The following is a 19592-nucleotide window of genomic DNA, read 5'->3' on the forward strand; positions in this document are numbered from 1 at the left end:
TCGTCGGTTTTTTGGCTTTTAATTTTGATTTTTTGTTTTCTATCTACATGACTTTACCGAAAGAACCAAGAACATGAATTCCTGTAGTCACGAAAGTCTTAAGTCTAAATTAGGTTACAGAGTTTGGCTGCAATACATTTACACACATATGCCACTTCGTTTGAACTATTATTTGTGACCATGTCCCTTCTGAAAAAGAGCTCTATACCTCAATGGGCCTTTTAATTTAAATTTATTTTTTAATTTATTTTTATTTTCTATCTACGTGACTTTGCCGAAACAACCAGGAATATAAAAATAAAAATAGTTTAAAGTTATTTTTTAATTGTTTATTTTCCTGTTCCTGCTCTCACGCTCACTCATCCTCCTCAATGCAACTCCATTTTAGCCTCCTGGCCAGATGTCTCAGAAGAGGCTGCAGTACCTCCACTTTACTCCACCGCACGTGACCTGCCGACTGACGAGCTGCGGTGTAACCACAGCTATCACGCTGGATGGACAGAGGTGGGGAGATTTGTGCTCGTACTAAAATGCGGTACAACAGCATTGCAGTGATCAGAGTGGTCAGTGTACTATGCCCTGATCCCATTAATCTTGATCCAATACCTAACGTCACACAACACCAGTGGAAAATAGTGTCTGAGCCTGGTTTGAGCCTCCCCTAGGTCAACTCAGCCTAAAATCAGTATTCTCCCTTAACTGATGGATATGTAAAGATCAAGGAGTTGTGGATGGTGTTGGCTGCCATGCCAACCTTAATGTGCATTCCCTAACAGTGCTTTCCCTCAGCATTTGACAAGGTTAAACAGCAGACTTCAGTTTTGTATTGTCCATGTGTAAATACTTTTGATATAAATGCATTTCACAGCTTATAAGCATTATACATGCTGAGCACATTTGTGCTCAATCTGTTATGCTAATTATTATAATAATTTAATTAATGTAAGATTGAACAATAAATTAACCAGCTGCATTGCCAGTGGTGCACACTCAAACGTTTTAAATATACTGTGCCACGTTCGTCATGCACACTGTCTTGTGATGCATTATATGTGACAGGCAATAGCTCTCCGATGGGTTTTCATGTTGTTCCCCGAGTTGTTCAGCACTGTATCTGATGTTTCGCTCCATGTCACGGGAGATTCTTTCCCAGCATCCCTCCTGAAAAAGCCCCCAGCACATGCAGCGAAACGTTGGACATCGTGCAGAATAACACACTGTATAATCCAAAAAAGCACGCGCAGAAGCGCACAACACAGCCATGAACACCTACGGGGTTATACAAGAGGGGGGCTACCTGGGCAATGAACGTAAATGCAAACGTAGACAAAAGCAGGCAGTTACAGACAAACTCCTTTCCTCTGCAAGGGGACTTAGTCCAGCAACGTTGCCGTCGATGGTTGTGTAGCCACATGTCACCCCACCATGAGTCTACCATCCCGTCAACTTACGTAAACAAATTCAATGCTGAACGACACAGCGTGTCGAGGGCTCGTTTGCCTTGACCCATGCTGGCTTCCGTGGGTTTCGTGCCTCACATTGACATGCCAACAAACACTGCATGCTCTTTGTATTGCTCGCGAGCGTGGCATTTGCGTATGACTGATGGGCATAAGAGCATTTCCCCAGGGTTAGATGGTTCGCGTGGCTCAAGTGTGGTTGAATGGGGTTCATGCAATACAATGCGGATTGCACAGTGTCAAACTGCAATCGCACCTCAAGATTGCCGGACAAAAAGCAAGACACATTGCATCACGAGAAAGAAAGGGGGGTATTTGTATCTTTAAAATATGGTTGCAATTCCACTAGCACCGTGGATGGGTGACTGTCGGTCATAGTCAGAGGAGAAAAGGAAGTTACTGAGTCTGGAGTAGAACCAGGGAGAGACTGCCACGAGGATGGCCAATGGGAGGGAATTCCAGACCACGATGTGGGGTGGACTATGGGGTCTACCATGGGCTCTCACGCCATAAAATTTGCAGACTAGTGCTGAAGTTACCAGAAATTGTGTAACCCCGTAGGTTTTCATGGCTGTGTTGTTCGCCTCTGTGGCGTGCTATTTGGGTTGTACCGCATGTTCTGCACGATGTCCAACGTTTCGCTGCATGTGCTTCAGGCTCTTTCAGGAGGGATGCTGGGAAAGAGGCTCCCAGCATATGGCAAGCGCTGGTAATTTGTGTAACGACGTGCTGCAGTTACACAAATTCAATAATGTCAGAGCAGAAGCACCATATCAATTATATTTCAAAATATGTGAATTTGATTTAATATTTTCAACATACTATTTTAAAATCCAAAGAAAACATGTTAAACCGTTTAAATGTGTATTTCATATCTGCAACTGTAGTTGCATTTGGATATAATTAAGGTTATTATTATTGCTCGGTAAAAAAACCCGCCCGCTTTTTACGTAACTCAGCTCGACGTTAATGACTAAAGTTTGAGTGAATGCGAAAATAAAAGATTTTTGGGTTCACTACACTTCTCCTGGCAGCTCGGAGGAATAACTTTCGTTCCTTTCTTGAGTGGGAATAAAGAACTGACATTATTCACCTTTTTTTCAAGTATCACTTCACGTGTTTTAATCAGCTCACTTTTTCATTTCGTGAAGCGTGTAACCGGGGAAAGAGTTTCAATCCTCACGTTAACCTCTAACGTCATCACGACCCAATGCATCCAAGAGAAGTGAAGATCCACACAGTTGTATATCCCACACTCGTGTTCTTCACGACCTTTTGCGTGGAAAGGTGAGAGACAACTTTCCTAGGCGAAATGTCTTTCACTTCAGGCCAAACACTGCTGCTTCTAATATTGTCAGGTTTGCATTTACAAGCATCGCCAGGGTGTCGAGATATTAAACACCTCGCCGGGTATGTAAGAGGTTGTGGTTTCCATCTCGGCCGTGACGCCTGCTGTATGTTTGGAGTCTGCGTGTCTCCCTCCCCGTGTTCGCATGGATTTTTCTCTTGATGCTATTTTATCTCCACATTTAAAAACGTGTGTTTAGAGTATTTGGCTGTCATGCATTGCCACGTGATAGGCCACTTCGTTGAGCTGTCATTTGTGGCCAGGTGGCTTCTTTAAACGAGCCACATAGCTCAGTGGGCCTTACCTCGTCAAATACAAAGTTTATATTTTAGTTTGCGATTGTGCTGTACAGCTGTCAAATAAGTATGTGGGTTGTACGCTGTGTTGTGTGGCATGATGTCTGGCTTTTCGATCCACGTGCTGGAAGCTTATTTAAACTTGATTGGCAAACTTCATTTTACACGAGATTATAATTGCCGACAGCCCGGCCGCAAATAATAATCCTCTGCCGGCGATCACAAGGCCGTTGCAGAAAATGGCCCAGACCTGCGCGCAAGGCATGTGCCACGACGCATCTGCTTCCGAGTCTGGTGTTCACGCAGCAAGGCTGGCTGCCCTATTTGGGCTCACTGATTGTGTGCAGCCATTCGTCGGCGACTGTCAGAATCCACACGTTGTGAATTAATGAAACCTATCTGCGGTAAGGTGTTGGCAGCTACCAGGCAAATGTTCACGGACTCCCATGGGAAGTCATTAGTTCACTCGGTACATTGTCTTAGTGCAGTCGACAAAATGTAGTAGTGCAGTCGACAAAATTAGTATTGTACAATTCGAGAGGATGGTTTCAAATTAAGCAACCATTGGAAAGATGTTCTAAATCGAACTAAACATTAAACTAATTTCAATGGTACAGTATATTTTTCAAGTAGTGGTACCCCAAACTTTCGCAGCTCTTATAAATTCCCTTTTCACACCATCAATAGGTAAACTCCCCCTCCCCCCCTTCCCCCCCCCCCCCCCGCGCCAAACGGCACGTACACCACCTCTTTCCTAAAATCCGCCAATCAAATGCTATTTTTTATGCAAATTTATTTGTCAGAACACCTTGTTTGCTCGCACACAGTTTAAAGGTCCGCTGTCAGAGCGTGGTTGTGTTTCGCTAAATTCTCCTGTTTGATGAGTACTAGGTACCTCGGTGAATGTATATGCTCTGACTTTAACATAGCTATTTCTGTGACCAGTTACAAGCTAATCACTCAGCTGTTTCAATGCTAAATTCTATGCTAATTCCTTTGTCAAGGGTACCTCTGTGGATGTGTATACTTTAACTTAGCTATTTCAATGAGCCATTTCAATGCTAAATTATATGCTAATTCCTTTGTCAAGGCGCTTGGTGTTTTTCTTCTCACACAGCTTAAAGTTCGTGATCTAAGCGTGGCTTCTCCCACTCCAGCGCTGTCCTCCAGACAGTCTCATCCCTTCACCTGATGAAGGCTGCTTGTGTTGTGGCCGAAACATCGTGATTTTTTTGTTATTTAATTTTCACCTACGTGACTTTACCCAATAGAACCAAAGAGTATCGTATTGTACACACACACAAGCTGGATGAGTGGCACAGTGGTAAGATTCCACAGCTTATAATCGGGAGGTCAAGAGTTCAAATCGTGGCCAAGTGTCAACTCAGTCCATCGTGCCTGCAGGGCTAATACAATTAGCACCACTTTGTGGAAAGTCACCGGTTGTGCTGCAGACTGTCTCCTGCACGTAGGAATGTAGAGTTTTCTGGGAGTTTTTGGATTTCTACTACTGGCTAAGATCTGCCAAATTGAAACTGTAAACATTGCAAGCTCGCTCGAGAAGCGGACACACTTCGACTGTGGATTATACGCACGTGCGTGTGTGCGTGTGTGTGACTGAGATGAGTCAGTCGACCTGTGGCACCTGGATCTGCCCCGCGACCTCCTGCCAGCGGGCGTTTGACACACATAGCCTGGCACAAGCGTCGTGGTGACGTCACCGCCACTTAGTGGCGAATGGCGGTTGTTGTTGTCGTGTGTGAGTGTGTGTGTGAGTGTGTGTTGGTGTGAGTGTGTGAGTGTGTGTTGGTGTTCACGCCGTTTCAGGACACTTGTGTCCCACCCCTTGTCTCCCCCCAGGATGTTCGTTACCTTTCCCCTCCCCATATGAATCTTCATGCCTCTGCACGTGGTCCCCACTTGGGTGGGCCAGCAAGCCCAATTTCCCCCCTTTGTAAGGTCCTGCCACGCGAAATGGGGTTGCTGATCGCGGAGTTTCTGTATTGTACCGGGCTCGCGTTGTGTTGCAATCTAAAATAAGGCCCAAAAAAGCCACTTCTGCTCTGTCATGTAAATTACGCAGATATCCGCGCGTCTTCGAACACCCGGTAAACAAATATACAGGGAAGCTATTGCAGAACCACATCTAATATTCAAGGGACCGTGAAGATACGAAAACATTTCAGATTAATCTCTTTTTAATAAGGAGCAACGTTTTATTTTTCTTTCTCTTTTTCTCCTTTACCAAACCGCCATTCGCCACTAAGTGGCGGCGACGTCATCACGACGCTTGTGCCAGGCTCTGTGCACCTTGAGGCCACGTGGAGTGTCGAACGCCCGCTGGCAGGAGGTCACGGGGCAGACCCAGATGCCACAGGTCGACTGACTGAGATGACTGGCTGATGTACCACCTGTGCCCCCTACTGTGCCAACTTGCTGTGCTTTAGCCACCCAGCACTCTGCTCGTTGTTGTGAGCGTCGCTCCTCCGCCCTCCGTTGTTGTTGGAGGGCGACTGCCTCTAACTGCCCAGTAGCGTCTTTCACGAGCCTCCTCCAGAGGCTGATCTTGACACCCCTGGTACCAGTCATCGGCAAGTCCACTCAGTTCCACGTCCTCCTGTACCACATCACTCCATCTCTCTCTAGCCCGTGCTGTGCCCGTTTAGACTCCTCGATCCGGCCGAACAAAAGCTGTTTGGGCATGTTTTGGGCATGCGGTGAGCTCCTCCTGCCAGAGGAGCTCACCGATGGGACTCTGTCCAGATCTTTCGAGGATTTGTGAGCTCCTCACACAACCCAGCCTGGTTAAACCCAGGATTGATCGTAGGCAGGCTAGCCTAAATGTTTCTAACCGGCGAAGATGTTCAATTAGGGGGGTCCACGTTTCGCAAGCGTAGAGAAGGGAGGGAATAACTGGCCGAAAAGACCCGAAGATTCGTGCGGAGCGACAGACCAGGTAGCTTCCACACAGCGTTACACAACCAATGAAAAGATAATGCCGCTCGACTGATTCGGAGTGAGACCTCTGCTGTTAAACCGGAGCCGGTCATATTCACACTGCCCAGGTATGGACACACACACGCACACGCACGCCGGCAGGTCCAGGGGCCGAGCGAATCACAACAGCAGCTCAAACGTTCTCCCGGGAGACAGCCGACAATTGACGCAATTAATAGAATCGTGTTCCGTGACACATGGCAGGCTTAACCTGATGGCTTCTCTCTCTCTCTGATGTCAACGGTAATGCTTTGCAGATCTCTGCAATGGGCAGCTGGATTTATATGTATTGACTCAATTTAGGAATTCGCTCTTTGACCGTTTTTGGCCCAACCTTAAAATGAAGAGACGGAACGTTATTTGGGATAAGGTGACACGCGATTATTTAGTTTGCATGTCGGTTTTTGTGTTTTTATCCAAGTGAGTGGGACATTTGAACATTGTAACAGCGCAAGAGGCTGCACACTTGGGGCACGTATGATCATCGTCTGTGCCAAAAATTGCCTCTAATTTATTTCGTGCAATATTTTAAAGGGTCGTTTCAGTGGTGTGATAATAATTCTGCAGATTACTAAGTTACGCAAGAAAGACAATGCCGGTGAACTGGGTTGAGTTTTAACGAAAGTACCAATTTTAATTTAAAGCTTTCGTGACTGCAGGGATTCATATTCTTGGTTCTTTCGGTAAAGTCACGTAGAAGGGAAACAAATAATAATTTAAATATAAAACAATAAATTCTCACGACGTTTCGACTGCAACACAAGCAATCATATTCTTGGTTCTTTCGGTAAAGTCACGTAGAAGGAAAACAATAAAATAATAAGAAAGAACCAAGAATATGAATCCCTGCAGTCACGAAAGCTTTGAAATAAAAAAAACAAGCAATCATCATCAGGTGTGAAAACCACAGCAAGAAAATATGAATAAACCGCCACTTTTTTCAAATTTTCTTGCTGTGGTTTTCACACCTGATGATGATTGCTTGTGTTGCAGTCGAAACGTGAGAATTTTATTGTTTTATATTTTTATTATTTCATTGTTTCCCTTCTACGTGACTTTACCGAAAGAACCAAGAATATGAAGGTACCAATGTCACGTAAGAATTGTAGTAAAACTGTCTCGAGCTCATGGCCTCTGTCTCTCCCCAGATCGATGTGCACAGTAGGAATGCCTTCATCTAAATCTCGACTTTAAGCTTTCGTGACTGCAGGAATTAATACGTGACTTTACCGAAAGACCCAAAGAATATTCTCTAATTTATTTATATAAATGTTGCTTGGGATACCGTGCGGTAATAGTTTGCACACTAACGCTAGTTCAATCTGCATCGCACGCTTTGAGGTGCGCTTTTGCGGCCTTCTGGAAGGCTCTTCCGATGTTGGAAGCCACTGGAGCTGTGCATTTTGATTGCTAAATTGAAAACTCATTTCCTTCGAAGTGCTTTTTGTGCTTCGTTTGTTGTTCTTCCCCCTCACCTCCGATTAGCATGGTTGGCTACGTACGGTGCAAAAGACGTCCCCCATACATACAAACATTTGATTGACATTCAACCACCAATGGAGGGTGGGGGAGGGAAAAATGGCCTCACACATTAAATGTTTACGTAACATTTTGAAAGGACTTTGGTGTACAGTTGCCTTTTACTCTCGATGACGTTTTAACACCTACATAAGCATCCGGTATACGTCTAATTTTCATAATTGCTCGGTGCAAGCAGGATCAAAAACCATCAATCTACTATCTCCTTGTGGAAGATGCACTCACAGCTACTACTGCTCTGCGAGAAAAGTTACCTTTGTTTTGTGTCACGTTTCATTGCTTTGGCATCTTCACAAATGAACATAAATCTGGCGTCCAAGTCTAAGGGCGTGGGAGAACAGCAGATTAAGGGGGAAAATGTCATGGGGAATCCCATTTGAGCAAGAAAGCACTTGGATTCTTGTTTTACTTGTGATGCATCAGAATTAAAAACGAAAAAGAATGAGTTAACGATAGATGTGAAATATGCAAATGTTTAAAAAAATATTGGAATCTCACCAAAAGAACAGGCAGCAAAATAACACGATTACTTTGCAGATCTAAACGGCTTAGCTGCACGCCTATTATTATTATTATCAAGTAAATATCGCCACTCATTACAATGATGATAACGCAGCAGCCCGGTGTTATATTTGTTATTACTCAGCGGAGAAGCCAGAGAAAACACCAAATATGAAGACACACAGACACACGAGCCGGTATCTTTATTGCTTTCTGCACGCGTGTGTTCATATAATGAATATTGACATGAATAAGACAAACAAAAATTACGACCTGTACGTTGAGGGGATATTCAGGCTACTAATACCCATGGCAGTCGCAGAAACATTCCATATTGCAACAATCCCATAAGTCATTTGTGCTGTGGGATGCCACTCGTTTTGCGATAGAGCCCAGCTAAGCACACATACTGTAATATACTGAGGACACCATTTTTTTTCACAGAGCTCACTGCCGCAAATTGAATTTCATATTGCACACGGAGCGCCTGTTTGTGCCTCGCGCACAAAGTGAGAGCGGGTATAAATGATGCCGTCAACAGCTCTCAGTAGTTAACGCAATAACGGGGGAGTTAAAGCGACGTTGAAGGGAGGAGAAAGTATAAAGTGGAAATATGTGTGTGCGATCGCTTTCGTGCTAAAACATTACCCGCCGAGTTTATTATTTTCTCTTCGGCAGAATTCCACGGAGCACTTTTTGTCGGAGTATCCAGCCGGGTGGCACTGCAGTTAGAACGCTTCGCTCACTTGGGCACGAGACGGATACCATGCTCAAGGACCTTATCGATTTGCAGGGGATTTTATCTCAAAACACCAGGATAAATATAAAAAAACCTCCTGGCTATTGAACAGTGCCACGGGCTCCTTTGTGTGCACGAAGCGGATGGAAGAAGCTGGGCTTTGATGCCTCATCTGACAAACGACACCGCGCCTGCTTCAGCAGAGTAACCCCGATCATGGGGCCGGCTCACCCCGCTTTAGCCCCAGCCAAGGACCGGGCATCCAATTCCACAAAGCTGCACGAGCAATGTGCCATTTATTTGGTCATCACTCATCCGACGAGCGCTGACCAGACCTGACTTTGCTTAACTTGAGGGGTCGGACAAGGTCAAGTTGCAGATTTTTATAACAACGCCGCATGTCCACAGCCGTGCACTCGCGTAACAGCCCTTGAGGCGTCTCCTCTAGAAACTCGAAACGTGCGCCCAGCGTGGCAAAACTGTCCGCTCTATCTCACGTCGAGCGCAGGGTTCGACGTCGCCGTGTGAGTCGCTTGTTCGGTCGTGCGTACGTGCGTGCGTACGTGTCCCCTGTCGAGCGATATGCGTTCGCTGGGGCGAGAGATGTGAGCCGAGTGAAAAATCTCCAATTGAGAGCAGGTGCTCGTGAATAGACGACATTGATCAGGGTTTGTGGAGGGGCGAGTTCGAGTGACACGGAATTAGTAATCACGGCCAGAAATAACGCTGGCGTACAAACATGGGTGGCCGTGTTCGCTTCCCGCCACCTTGAACTTCCCTCATCGGGAGTTCAAGGTGATGTAGAAAAACTGCGGAAATCCCATCTCCAATTCCCGTGGGCGGGACTCACAGTCGGGCGTAGGGAATTGGTCTGTACCCGCGGTGCTGCGCTGATAATGCCACTTCTGCAACGCCCCCGGATAATTCTCAACTAAACACACAAATGTTTTCTAGTCTGGCTGGCAGACTGCTCGGCACCTGCAGCATAAATACAGTTAAGCTGTACGTATGGCAAAACGCACACGCACACAATTTTACCTCTGTTTACAATTTCCAATTTTAATATTTGAAAAAATGAACACGTCGTTTTGATCATGTTTTTTATGTAATTTATCACACCTTTAGGTGCACTAAAACGGAGCGGTGAGGGCGTGTGCCCACGTGAGCAAACTGAAGGGTATTTGCGCATCTGTTCTCAGGAGTTAAGGTCGTTAAAATGTATTTGTCACGTATTACTGGGCTTTTTGTTGCCATATCCACATGTGTCTATAAGAGATATGGCAACAGTAGGGTTTCGTGGTTCTGCCACTGAGGTGACAGATTGCATTGCCATTGCCAAGTCAAACCGCGCCTCCTTCCAGTTATGCCACGGGCCATTGTCAAGCTGTGCCGTGTGCTGCGGAGCGGATGTTCAAGACCGTGTTACGTCATCTGCAAGACAGGGCCTTGCCTATTGGCACTTCTGTCAGAAATGTTAAAATTAACCAACACTGCCACATGAGAAGAATGTAAAACCGGAAGTCTATTCCGGTATGTCTGTTCCACGATGATAAGCCTTTATGTTGGGAAATGGGTTCACTAATTGCCCAATTTGCCAAAGGGAATTAATTGGCGTGCAGATGGTTCAGTGTTTACTTTTGTTTCTATGTGTGCGGGTGCGCGTGTGGCTTAGCTGTGTGAAGCAGCGGTTGCCTTGGTTTGTGTCCTGTCCTGTGAACCCAGTGACCCACGTTTGATTAACAGCCATGCATAATTGTTATGAATTGGCAAGTTATAAGTGAACTTGTCCTGCAACCAAGGTCTCTTAGAAAACCTCAAACTAACTCGACTCAACGGGAGGTCCCTCCTTCCCTGATGCTGCCCATGGGCCCCACGTTGGCGAGATGTGAACTACCCCGCGTGCTATCCAGGAGGGCGTGGGTTCGATCCTGACTCTGACGCCTGTGTATTTGGAGTTTGTGTGTCTCTCTGCCCGTGGTGGCTTGGATTTTTTTACCGGGTTCTCCGGTTTTTCCCTCTATATTTAGAAAATGCGTTTAGAGTATTTGGTTGCTATAAATTTCCACATGATATGGCACTTTGATGAGCTGTTATTTGTGATAGCCGAATAGCTTCTAAAAATAGCTATATACCTCAGTTGGCCTTACCTGGTAAAATACAAAATTATTTAGTTTGAAGTTAATTCAAATTCCCCCCCCCCCATCGATCCGTGCTGCCGACTCTTTGCCCGTGTTCAAGTCCAGGCTAAAAACCTTCACATTTTCCTCTGTGTGACATCTATAAAGTGTTTCTAATCATACCTAACTCTTTATTGCAATCATACCTAACTTTAAAATACAAGTACATCTTTGGTGTCGCTATAATGCACATTAGCCGCTTTTGTACAGTATATTGAGATCCAGTTGCATATGGATGATGTACAGTATGTAAATCCAAATTGCATTGTTGTCGCATCGTCTTGGGCCCTCCTTTAGGGTGACTCAACCTTCAATGAGGGCCTGATGTGATGTGTCAACACCGCAGCATCGGTGCCGTCCACTCCAACCCCGTGCATGCTACACCTGCCTGGATCAGCAGAGTGCTTCATTACTTCGGCAGCCCGGCTCTCGTCTCGACGGAGAAGAGCCCGAGACTGTCATCGCGCACCATGGCGTGATATAACGATACCACGCTCGCACTGCTTATTAACATTTTCCGGTCATCCAACTGAACATAACACGCGTTGATCTGCCACCAAATCCACATCTGCTACCTCTGTAATGGAAGGCTGATCAAAGCCTAGGTTTGCAGTTTACGAATGGCTCCCTATTTTACAACGTGATCACACGTGCTTTTATTCTGGGATCTCAACCTCATCAAAATAAAAACACCTTCCCTCCACTCTCCATCAAAGGACGGGTGGCAGTGGAGAAGCTGGCTTTGTCTCTGGCCCTGAAATGCCCCGGCTCCTCCCAGGTGTCTGCAGAGATCTCTGAATCAGGCATACGGGGATTATCATTTCATACACTCGAGTTATGACATCTCGCAGCTGCCAGACTTGCCAATCTGCGTGAAACTTCTGAGTCTTTGTTGTCACACGAGGACCTCCATCCCTCCTATCTGCTTGTGATGCGCGACCCACTTACAAGAGGATCTACGCAAGCTGTAAACAGACTGGTGCGGGTGCAATGCCTGCTGGAGACATCCTTATCGGTTCATGAGATGAAACTCCAGGTAACGAGGACTAGCAAGGTGATTTTAGGTCCATGATTATTTCCCCACCCCTCAAAGTAGTTCCATGAATTATCACGATTCTGGGTTAGAACTTGAATCAATCATCGATTACATTTGTTTCGCTTGTTCTGTACATTTCTATGTATGCCTCATACGTTCTGTTCCATTTGCTCTATATCACTCTTTCCACGAGCCGTAAGGTAACGTTCCCTTGCAATATGCATAACTCGTTAATAACCAATGTTTGCACATGATTCAACACAATTATCGTGAGCTTTAGAATACACTTAAAACGAATGCATGCCTAAATGGTGTAAACATTATCATTATTAACAATTCACAGCTCTTTGTCGACCCACTGCTGGCTGAAGCCCGGCCGTGTCTGTCACTGGCTCTGTTTGGTTATACTTCACGCCGGTCAGGGTGGGCACGGTGGCGGCACCGTGTCTGATATTGCCTGCCGCCGATGACGCGGCCAGGAATAAAACCCGAGTCTTCGAGCTCTTGGAGCAATGCCTCAACCACTGTGCTACCGCCACCCCCCACCCCATCCACCCCAAGACGCACATGTTCCCTTAAACAGGCAAAGTTGCGATGCATTGGTCATAACGTGAACGCAGAGCTTACCGAGCAGGTCTTGAACAGACAGGTCGGAGGGTCAATACTCGCTCTAGCAGCGGTGGCCAACCAGCGTCTCCCAATGGGCATGCGGATCTTTAATCCACCCACATGCGGCTATCGAAGGGGCATAACGTAGAACACACGATCATAGCCAAGAATAATTAATATCTCCCGTGCTGTGCCGAAAACTCGATATATACACACACACATATACACTTGCCTCTTTACAGAACTCACGGCTACTTTTAGGCTCTTGGTCTGTTACAGGTTGGCCACCCCTGCGCTACACAAACCAGAACGACGGTGATGAACGATTGGGACACAAGGAGACTTGGAGCCAAGCAGACTTGCTTGTGGCAGTGTCCTGGCGGATGCTCGCAGAAGACGCCGGTGATTAGCTTCCGGTGGCCACGCTGCAGCAGCCTTGTGGAGCGGGCGGGAGTCAAGCTCAGCTCCAACATGCTGAGCGCAGGGCAGGACAAACAACAACAAAATGACAACAACAACAAACACTCAGTTGGTGTAGACAACAGTCCCCGTCATCCACAAACCTAAAACACAAAGGTTCTGTGTCTTGACCATGTCAGCGAGCTTTCGTCATTCCGTGTGGCTTCAGGAATATGAAGGTTCATCGTTGTTCTGTAGCCACCACTTCAGTGCTGCCCTTGTTGGACAACGAGTGCGATATTCCGGGCTCTGCTGGAATTTCATAATACGTGGACCTGATGAACGTAACCACGCGAGGCCTATTCACAGCGGTGAAAAGAAAGGGTCAAGTAATTCAAAGTGTTTAGATGGCGTTTAAGGAGTTGAATGGAATGGGGGACAGGGCTGGCGTCGGCGGGTGGCCCTGACGTCAAGAGGTCAATCATCTTGGACGCCGGAGGCCAAGGTGCAACAACCTAAGAGCAATTGCAGCCCCTGCTGTCGGAACGTTGACTCTTATTAAAATATCAGCTCCACCCGTGGCTTGGAGCAGTTGCTTAGCAGAGCTGCTCTTTAATGGGGTCCCGGTCATGGCATTAAGACGCGGTAAATGTGTGGTACGCATATGGCATTCAATTGTAAGATTTACCAAGCCCGGCAAGACAATTCATTAAGGGAGCCTCCATTTTGTTAGGTTGTTGGACTGGGCAAAGAAATGTGGTGCGCGAGAGAATAAAAAGACAGACGCACGTGCAGACAGACTAGGTACGTGCGCTCTGATACCCACACACGTGTTCCCACAGCCACGTGCACGCGCGAAAATCCCACTGGTAGACACCATAACGTTATAAAAGCCAAATGTATGTGGCCCGCCCACTCCGCTTAAGACCCTTGGGCTCCACCCGTCTCAAACCTTTATAACATCCTGCCTCAGCAGGGCTCCCGCTATATTTTTTCACCTGATGACGATTGTTTGTGTTGCGATCGAAACGTCGTGATATTGTATTCTTATTTCTCTATCTACGTGGCTTTACCGAAAGACCCAAAGAATATGATTATGTAAAAGCATTTTTTTATTGTGAGTGGTAATCTTGCTCAAACACTTTCCGGGTCTGGGCATTTGTATTTCTAAGCAGTGTTGTAAGTTGCATAACAACTCTTGGAATTTTTGCAGTTTACATAAAAATGTGTGAAGTGTTTCCAGACACGTGAACAGAAGGACATATTTCCCGGGGAGAGCAGCGCACGTCCCGGTAGCAGACTGCCTGTGCATTGTCTCCCTCAGGAGTGACTAACCGTTCCCCCTAGGAACCAATCCAGGGTATTACGAGGTTATATCGGTTCCACCTGAACCCCCTATTGTGCTCGCAAAACAACCCAAACCCTAAAAAGTATCCCAAACCGGAAAAATTGTTCGCTGGTGAGAACAAATATTTGTTCCCATTGGCATAACAAATATATTCTTGGGCGCAAATACTCACTCATACCAGCTAATAGAGCTCCAACATCCCCCGCCATCCTATTTCATGATACCAGAAGCCTGTGGCGGTTGTTTGCTGGAAAATCTTCCAACAATGATTTTGTAAATACGTTCTGAAACATTTGACTAATAAAACAAATATCGTGTCACTCATTGCGGGACTATTAGATATCTTCCTGCCAGCATATCACGGGATGAGAATTACGCATTCTGGGTTGAAAAACTATTCTGGGCAGCTTAGAAATATTGGTGCATTTTTCACTTGTGTTGCGACTATTGGAATTATGGTGTCAACATGCAGCCTTTGCAAACAGCCACGGCGGATTTGCTTACATTGATATTTCATTTAATAGGAGCAGTCACGGGCAGTCTTTTGAAAGCTCCATGGCTGCCACCCAACAAAGGGAATTTTGTTGTCCAAAATAAAACATTTATCCTTCGGACCACAGAATGTTTTACGTCTCTCGTCGACATTGAAGCTGGGTTGTGACAACATGCATCCCAATGTAGAATGTGGAGTTCACGGTCACTTTGTCAATCCACTGTTGGATGAAGCCCTCAGTACTCCCCGTGCTGGTCATGACGCCCGTTTGACGACTTCCACCACGCTGCTGCTCAGAGTGCTTTGTTGATGTTAGCCGTGGTCGGGAAATTAACCCAGGTCACCAGGGGGTCATAATGCAGCGAGTGAATAACGGCACCACTGCTCCATGCCGTAAAATATATTAATTCATAAAACTATGTAAAATATAACCACAGACATGTATTAGTCACAGGCAAACACACACACTCTGCACATCATGGACACATAGAGCCGTTAGGCACGTGACAATTCGACATCTCGACATTTACAAAAAATTGTCACGATCCAGTCACGATTCTATTCCAGAATTTAGTGGGATTTTTTTGTCTCATCTTTCCATCTCGTTTGTATTGCTTTCACATTTTCCTGGCTTAGTTTGGACAGTTTTCTCGTGTTATTATCCTAAACGTAATAATAAGATTATGTTTTGCGTGCGGTTTTCTTTTTAAAAGTTTATTATATCGCGCTCGTGATTCTGTAAGCGCATCGTCGAGTGTAAAGAACGGAACCCCTCTGGCCGCAGCAGTGGCAGTGCGAGCCGGCAAATGGCAAGGCCTGCGCCTTTGCCTTGACCCGAGATTATTTGCGACTTGCCCCTCCCCCCCCCATCACTCATTAAACACGCACGCACGACCTGAATCACCAACAACGAGGTCATACATGTGGATAAACCATCAAACACAACCGTCCGGGTCCTATTCATCAAACGGATGATGTCTCACGGAACGCTGGCCCCGCGGTGGAGACAATGCTCACCTTGACTCCCGTGACCCGGGGACTCTCTGGGAATGGGATGGGCTGCCCTGATGAATGTCCAAGGAGGGTTGGCGTGAGGAAGAAAAATAAAGAAGGGTGAAAGTGGAAAGCTAAAGGTGCAGCCATGTGCGCATTTATCTCATGACACTGGTAGCGGGAAGGGAATTCACTGCAGATGGAGCTCAAGGTTACCCCTCTGGAGGGTAATTGGCCTCCTCTTCCACAATGGCGAGATCTCGCGGAAGAGGTGGCAGTGACCACATTCTACACCAGCGCACAAAACCTGCCAATCGACCAACTCTGATGTGATTTAAAGCTTTCGTGACTGCAGTAATTCATATTCTTAGCTCTTTCGGTAAAGTCACGTTGAAGGGAAACAATAAAATAATAAAATATGTTTATTTATATATATTTTTTTTATTTTGTTGTTTCCCTTCAACGTGAAAGAGCTAAGAATATGAACTCTGATGTGGCCATTTATACCACTTGGTGGACAGATGTGGCTGGAGGCGGGGGGGGCGAATTGAAGAAACTTGCACCCACATTGATTCCGCTGCAATGCTGGTAGATGGAATCAAACTTTGGATTGCAAGTCGAGTGTGCTAACCGTGATGGCACCACGGCAGCATCCATCAACTAAAACAAAGTGGTCAGCCTCACTGTGCACATACTGTCCGTGTCGGCACTCGCACTCAGCTCGACCAGATTACTGGTGATCTCCGCCATGCGGCACACACAAGCAGATGCATTTGGACAAGCTCAGTGGTGACTGGTACACACCTGTAGCTAGTAACTCACTGACTAGTACAATGTGGCTGCTACATACACACACACTGTGACTAGTACACACACACACACTGACTAGTACACACACAATGTAGCTGGTACACACACGTGTGCTGCTTGATCAGCGTCCACTTTACACCACGCGGGTCTTACTGCAGCCACAAGAGACATTTACAGATATGTATGCAATAGGACTTGCTATTATAAGAAAATGGCATTGAATATAAAACCACTGAAATGTAACACTGTAAAACTAATCCAAGCAAAAAGGAGAATATGAATTATTCTCGGATATTTTCACCGTCCTTTTGTCAATTAACTGCTGGCTGGGGGCTTCTCCATGCCATGCTGGTCACGGAGGGGCGATTTGACCATACTTCACCACGCTGGTCAGTATCGGTCTGTGTATTAAATAATAAATGGCATTGCTTTGTTAATCCATTTAGATGAAGGCTTTCCCGCACCGTATTGGCCAGGGTGATTGACCATACTTCACCCATGCTGGTCAGTGCAGGTTGATGAAGGAGGGGGGCCCAGGGCCAGTTCTGATATGAGCTGCCACTGACGTTTTGGTGCCGAGATGTTAACTGCCTCGCCTGGATTACAGGGAGTAGTCAGTTCGAACCCGACCCTGACGCCTGCTGCTGTATATTTGGAGTCTGCAGTTCTCTCTCTCCCTGTGGTCGCGTGGATTTTTCTCCGGGTCCTCCGGTTTTTTCCCCCTTCACATTTAGAACCTTGCCTTGAGAGGATCTGGCTGCAATACATCTCCACGTGATAGGCCACTTCATTGAGCTATCATTTGTCGCCAGGTCGCTTCCGAAAAAGAGCTACATAGCTCAGTGGGCCTTACCTGGTAAAATAAAAAAAAATAGTTCAGTCGAGTTTCCCGTGGCCAAGAAATTAACTGAGGTCACCGGGTTCATAGCGCAGTTGCACGAACCACTCACCATTACTCCACCCCATAGTGGATATCAAACTAAAATAGGGAAGACCCAAACACAAAAACTATTTTGTTAAATTAAGACAACAGTCAACAGGTGGCACATTGGTAACACATGCAGTGACCCATAATAACCACCTCGATGACGTCATGATCGCCATCATCACCACATGCTCATTGCTGGCTTAACATTATTCAGTTCTAAATCTGCAGCCACGTCACCTCTCACCGGCATTTAATTCATACAAGAAGTAATCTGTGTGAGTCTCCCTTCTGACAACGCTGATGTATAAACATCCATCTGTAAGTCACGTAGAAGGGAAACAATACAATAATAAAAATCTAAAACAATTAAATTCTCACGACGTTTCGACTGATGCAACATAAGCAATCATCATCAGGTGTGAAAAACCACAGCAAGAAAATTTTTAAAAAGTGGCGGGTTTTTTAAACGTTAGCACCACGGAGAGCGATTTGACAGTTATTCAGATGGACGAGTCCATCTATGTTCGGAAAAGAGGAGGGGGGAGACGAAAACAATGGATGCGGTCTGAAAGCCACCGTTAGCGTGAACAATCAATTAAGACCCGAAATGGTTTATCAAATCCTTCCAATGCTTGCTAAGCCAGAATCCATCTTCTCGGTTGAAATTGTCTCTGTGTTTGTATATGTAGATAGCCTCATGAACGAATCTCTCATGGTAGCCAGATGGCTTGCAAAGAACCTCTGTCTTGGAGAAGTCAATGTCATATGAGCCTACTGAATTATAACAGTGATCTGCCACGGCCGAGGTGTTGGTCCTACCGTGTTTAAGGTCTGCTTTGTATTCACGAATGCGGTCCGAAGATGGATTCTGGCTTAGCAATCATTGGAAGGATTTGATAAACCATTTCGGGTCTTAATTGATTGTTCACGCTTATGGTGGCTTTCAGACCGCATACATTATTTTTGTCTCCCCTCTCCTCTTTTCCGAACATAGATGAACTCGTCCATCTGAATAACTGCCAAATCTCTCTCCGTGGTGCTAACGTTTTAAAAAAAAACGCCACTTTTTTCAAATTTTCTTGCTGTGGTATTTCACACCTGATGGTGATTGCTTGTGTTGCAGTCGAAACGTCGTGAGAATTTTATTGTTTTATATTTTTATTATTTTATTGTTTCCCTTCTATGTGACTTTACCAAAAGAACCAAGAATATGAATCCCTGCAGTTATGAAAGCTTTAAATCAAAAAATAAAATCCATCTGTAACTCAAGCTTTCCAGGTGTTCTGCCTTCACGTTGTTTCTGGTTTTCCAGACCGAGGTAATCCACCTCTTAATAATTATTGGGACAAAGTCCTTCCCACGTAAATCAATGACTACATCCTAATGTGTTAGTAATAAGCGCTGTCTGATCGGATCCCATTTTACTTACAACGTGGGGCTTACATTTAAAATCTAAAAGCCTGCGAAAGGTGAAAAACCAGTTAGGTTTTTTTTTTATCGCCCTTTCAAAACTATGGTTACTGCTCAGCGTGCTTGAGAAACGAACAAACTCATCTTGATGAAATAACTTCTGCCTGGAGCAATGGTAATATGGAACAGGAAACTGTAAAAGACACGGTAATTTGCCAGGTACGTAAGAACAATTGCCGTTGGTTAAGCAGAGCTCTCGTGTTATACAGGATGCTGTTTGCCACGATGCCCGACATTTCTCTCCGCATACTGGGAATTTCTTCGGGAACCTAATTAACATCATCAACAGCCATGGTCAATCCACTGCTAGATGAAGGGCGCCCCAAGCTGCTACAACCTCTTCACAATCCTGCAATGTAATCATTCACCCAGCATCTGCACATGAATGCACACACTGAGTTCAAACTGACAGGAAGTGCTCATTGTTGGCTTCATTAAAACAACCTCAA

Source organism: Petromyzon marinus, chromosome 37, assembly GCF_048934315.1.
Source record: "Petromyzon marinus isolate PM22_M1 ecotype Great Lakes invasive population chromosome 37, UKy_Petmar_22M1.pri1.0, whole genome shotgun sequence".
NCBI classification, from domain to species: Eukaryota; Metazoa; Chordata; class Hyperoartia; order Petromyzontiformes; family Petromyzontidae; genus Petromyzon; species Petromyzon marinus.